This window comes from Oncorhynchus masou, unplaced genomic scaffold (assembly GCF_036934945.1).
Source record: "Oncorhynchus masou masou isolate Uvic2021 unplaced genomic scaffold, UVic_Omas_1.1 unplaced_scaffold_6321, whole genome shotgun sequence".
Classification (NCBI taxonomy): Eukaryota; Metazoa; Chordata; class Actinopteri; order Salmoniformes; family Salmonidae; genus Oncorhynchus; species Oncorhynchus masou.
In genome coordinates, this window is record NW_027012751.1 from 3,851 (window position 1) to 9,556 (window position 5,706).

General features: G+C 42.9%; 1 pseudogene; it reads left to right on the forward strand.

Annotated features, from left to right (window-relative positions):
• The first annotated feature begins 3,003 nt into the window (after positions 1 to 3,003).
• Positions 3,004 to 4,447, forward strand: LOC135536559 (piggyBac transposable element-derived protein 4-like; annotated as a pseudogene).
• The last annotated feature ends 1,259 nt before the right edge of the window (positions 4,448 to 5,706 follow it).

Consider the following 5,706-nt stretch of genomic DNA (forward strand, 5'->3'; position numbering starts at 1 on the left):
AGTGTAGACTACGTTAGGACGACGAAATACGATAATTACGCAATTATCTTTGATACAAAGACGGCTATGTAGCTAGCTAAGAAGAAATTGCTAAGATTAGACAAATCAAACCGTTGTACTATAATGAAATGTAATGAAAATGTAATGAAAAGTTATACTACCTCATGGACCGAAGTGTAGATGCGACCGCTCGCTCCAACCCGGAACCGGGAACCCTTATAACTTGAGGGTCGATGTAAAAAATGAGCTGGTAACACATGGAGATGCAGGACTGGTGATGGCAGGACTGTTTATGTGGCTATTTGAATGATGAAACAACACAGCATAAGCTTTTAATTCCACCTGCCCCAGAGCCTGAAAGACAGAGGTAAACTACTTTTAAGTACAACATAAGACGTTTTTTGGTGTATCTGTACTTTACTTTACTATTTAAATTTTTGACAACTTTTACTATAACTTCACTACATTCATAAAGAAAATATTTTACTTTTTACTCCATACATTTTCCCTGACAAGTAAAAGAACTTGTTACATTTTGAATGCTTAGCAGGACTGTAATGGCATTCTTCCTCCTCTTCTGAGGAGGAGTAGCGAGAAGGATCGGAGGACCAATGTGCAGTGTGGTAAGTGTCCATAATGTTTAATTAAAGACATAAACTGAACACTACAAAACAATAAACGTGAAACGAACGAAACCGAAACAGTACCGTGTGGCAACAAACACTCACACGGAAACAAACACCCACAAACCAACAGTGAAACCCAGGCTACCTAAGCATGATTCTCAATCAGAGAAAACTAATGACACCTGCCTCTGATTGAGAACCATACTAGGCCGAAACAGAAACCAAACATAGAAAAACAAACATAGACTGCCCACCCCAACTCACGCCCTGACCGTACTAAATAAAGACATAACAAAGGAAATAAAGGTCAGAACGTGACAAGGACAGTAAGTTGGTTAAATTCACACAATTATCAAGAGAACACGTGGTCATCCCTATTGCCTCTGATCTGGCGGACTCACTAAACACAAATGCATCTTTTGTAAATAATGTCTGAGAGTTGGAGTGTTTCCCTGGCTATCCGTACATTTTAAAAACAAGAAAATAGAAAATGCTGTCTGCTTTGCTTAATATAAGAAACTTAAAATGATTTATACTTTTACTTTTGATACTTAACCCTTGTGTTGTCTTAAGGGTAAAACATGACCCACCACTATGCTAAACAGCAGAGAAAACCCCCTAAATTATATTTATTCAACTTGAAATTTGATGACTTTTCCTAGGGCGACCCCAACATTTGAAAAAGTGAAACATCGCCTTTGTTCATATTTTCATGAAAGCTGTACACCACCAGGGTACAAAGATTGTCTTAGGGTCATTTTTGACCCGGCAGTTGTAAAATAATTTTTCCCCCACACACACACACACACACACACACACACACACACACACACACACACACACACACACACACACACACACACACACACACACACACACACACACACACACACACACACACACACACACATGAGAAAATGTGTGCTACTGATGGAACTCAGACAAAACGGCAGCATCTCCCCTCCACGACCCCACACATGACTCAAGTTCACAGACGAAATAAAAACTATTTCAGTCAAAATAAACATTTCTTGAAAGCATTGCTTACTAATGAGGAATGCAGTCAAAGGCTATAAATGTGGTGCCGATGACAGTCCCCGCATTTCTCTATCTGCTGAAGCCATGAGTGCACATTTCAGTGCCCAACAGGTCGTATATATGATTTTTTCAGATGTTCAGGAGGAACAAAGGAACAATGATTTAGAAGAGGAGGAGGTATCTGAAGAAGAAGATGGGGAAGAATACAACCCAGAGAACGATGCATCATCTTCAGATGAAGAAGAAATCCCCCGAGCTGAAAGAGAGACATTTGTCAAAGAACAGCAAAATAACTTGGTCCTTGTCACCATATGACAACCAGGGAAGGATGGCAGCACAAAATGTCATAAGGATGAACCCCAGGGCCCACAAGACATGCAGTCAACATGTCATTAGGATGTCCCCAGGGCCGACAAGACATGCAGTCAACATGTCATTAGGATGAACCCTAGGCCCACAAGACATGCAGTCAACATGTCATAAGGATGAACCCCAGGGCCCACAAGACATGCAGTCAACATGTCATAAGGATGAACCCCAGGGCCCACAAGACATGCAGTCAACATGTCATTAGGATGTCCCCAGGGCCGACAAGACATGCAGTCAACATGTCATTAGGATGAACCCTAGGGCCCACAAGACATGCAGTCAACATGTCATTAGGATGAACCCCAGGGCCCACAAGACATGCAGCCAGGGCCCACAAGACATGCAGTCAACATGTCATAAGGATGAACCCCAGGGCCCACAAGACATGCAGTCAAAATGTCATAAGGATGAACCCCAGGGCCCACAATACATGCAGTCAACATGTCATAAGGATGACCCCAGGGCCCACAAGACATGCAGTCAACATGTCATAAGGATGAACCCCAGGGCCCTGACATGCAGTCAACATGTCATAAGGATGAACCCCAGGGCCCACAAGACATGCAGTCAACATGTCATAAGGATGAACCCCAGGGCCCACAAGACATGCAGTCAACATGTCATAAGGATGAACCCCAGGGCCCACAAGACATGCAGTCAACATCTCATAAGGATGAACCCCAGGGCCCACAAGACATGCAGTCAACATGTCATAAGGATGAACCCCAGGGCCCACAAGACATGCAGTCAACATGTCATAAGGATGAACCCCAGGCCCACAAGACATGCAGTCAACATGTCATAAGGATGAACCCCAGGGCCCACAAGACATGCAGTCAACATGTCATAAGGATGAACCCCAGGGCCCACAAGACATGCAGTCAACATGTCATAAGGATGACCCCAGGGCCCACAAGACATGCAGTCAACATGTCATAAGGATGAACCCCAGGGCCCACAAGACATGCAGTTGCCCAGGACATCTCCTCAACATTCTACATGTTCATCAGAACAGTCATCGAAAAAAGTCGTCCTAGAGATGACAAATTTGGAGGGTTTCCGTAAATATGGAGACAACTGGAAAAGAATGGATGAGATTGACCTGCGTGCCTACATATGGCTGACAATCTTAGCGGGTGTGTATAGGTCCCAAGGCGAGGCTACATGTAGTCTCTGGGATGCAGAGAGTGAAAGGGTGATTTTCCGTGCCATGATGCCACTGAAAGCCTTTCACACTTTCTCAAGAAGGCTATGATTTGATAACCTTGAGTCAAGACCTGCAAGATGTGTGAGAGACAAACTGGCGGCTATAAGAGAGGTCTGGGAGAAGTGGGTGGAGCCATAAGAGAGGTCTGGGAGAAGTGGGTGGAGCTTCTGCCATACCTCTACAACCCTGGGCCTGAAGTAACAGTGGATGAGCAACTTGTTCCATTCAGAGGTAAGTTTTTATTTTCATATCTGTAATGTAAGTGATTTTCACTGTTAAATTTATTATGTATTGCTGTAATATCATTGATTTATGTGATGTTTTCTGTGACACTGACACTAATTACTGATAGTAATCTCTTTTGCCAAAAGGTTGCTGTCCTTTCCGGCAGTATTTGCCCAGCAAGCTTGCAAAGTATGGCATCAAGATATGGGTGGCCTGTGACGCACAATCCAGCTATGCTTGGAAGATGCAAGTCTACACAGGGAAGCCGACCAGTGGAGGCCCAGAGAAGAACCAGGGGATGTGGGTTGTGATTGATGTGACAGATGGACTGAGGGGGCACAATGTCACGTGTGACAATTTCTCCACCTCTTATGAACTCAGCCAGCAGCTCCTGAAGAGGAAGATCACCATGGTTGGCGCAGTTTGAAAGAAAAAGCCTGAGCTTCCCTCTACACTCCTAGCAACAAGGGGGAGAGAGACCTTCTCATCAAAGTTTGCCTTCACCCCCACCACCACTCTAGTTTCTTACCTCCCAATGAGGAACAACAATGTGGTCCTCCTGAGCACACTGCACAAAACAGCTGAGATCAGTGATCGTGAGGACAGGAAGCCAGCCATCATCCTGGACTACAACCATAACAAAGGAGGCGTGGACAACCTGAACAAGGTGATTGGAACTTACAGCTGCAGGAGGATGACTGCTCGCTGGCCCCTGGTCATCTTCCATAACATCATTGATGTGTCCTCATAGAATGCCTTCGTGATTTGGAACAAGATCAACCCTACCTGGATGCCTGATAAGAGGAACAAGAGGAGGGTGTTCTTGAAGCAGCTGAGAAAGGCACTTGTAACCCCACACATTCAAAGAAGGGAGCGCCTGCCCCGAACAGCCTCTGCAGTGCTGGTGAAAGCTGTTCAGGGGGCTGAATCTTGTCCTGACCCACCTGATGCTGCAGCTGGTGCAGACAAGAGGAGGAGATGACAATTCTGCCCAAAGAAGGGCTGTAAAACAAATACTATGTGCCGCACATGTGAGAAATACATCCATAAGTCCATGCACACACACTTGCATACTGTCCTATATGTGCTTAGATTTGATTGATTCATTTATGTTCTTCACATTTTTATTTTGTATCTATTATCTTATTTTATTCTTATTTATTATTGCTGTTTATACACCGTTCGGGTGGGGGCAATGGTTAAGAAAATGGGAGAAGACTGGTATTTTGGGGTTGAATTCCTCATCGTACAGTATATAAGAATATATCACTATGTTGCCAAGAATGTGCAAGACTGATGTTGTTTCACTTCAATAAAATGCATTCAAAACTACTTTCTGCACATTTTTGCTACTTTCTTAGGCTCTACAAGTTCTATCACTAGTAAAAAAAAGTTAATGTGTACACCTATGAAGTACCTATAGCAATAATAATCCTAATAATAAACCTATACTTTAGTAAAGAAAACAATTATGACGGGTGTGTTGTACTAAAAACGAGCGGTGTCCACTGATTAAATGCAGTCTTCTGCGTTGTGTAGAGGGAAAACCCAGATATTCACAAAGTTTGTGATGAATAACAGGTTGTTTCTTCATGCTAACTAGATTTGGGGTTTAAAATTCAATTAAGCTGCTTTATTTTAGGGGTTTAGTGAAGGCGAGTCATTTTTGTCCCTTAGGACAAGGGGAGTATACAGAATGTTAAGACTACAAAAGACTTAAGTATATTTTAACAATTACATTTACATTTCATACTTAAGTATATTTAAAACCAAATAGTTTTAGACTTTTACTCAAGTATGTTACTGGGTGTGTAATGACTTTCCTCTGTTGAAGGAGGAGCGGACCAAAATGCAGCGTGGTGGTTACTCATATTTATTAATGGAAAATGACTAGACATGAAAATACTGAAATGTACGAAAACAACAGACGGAAACGTGAAAAACTATACAGCCTATCTGGTGAATATAAACACAGAGACAGGAACAATCACCCACGAAACTCTCAAAGAATATGGCTGGTTAAATATGGTTCCCAATCAGAGACAACGATAATCACCTGACTCTGATTGAGAACCGCCTCAGGCAGCCATAGACTACGCTAGACATCCCACAAAACCCCAAGACAAAAACACACCACAATAACCCATGTCACACCCTGGCCTGACCGAATAAATGAAGAATAAACATAATGTATTTCGATCAGGGCGTGTGACAGGGTGACTTTCACTTTTACTTGAGTAA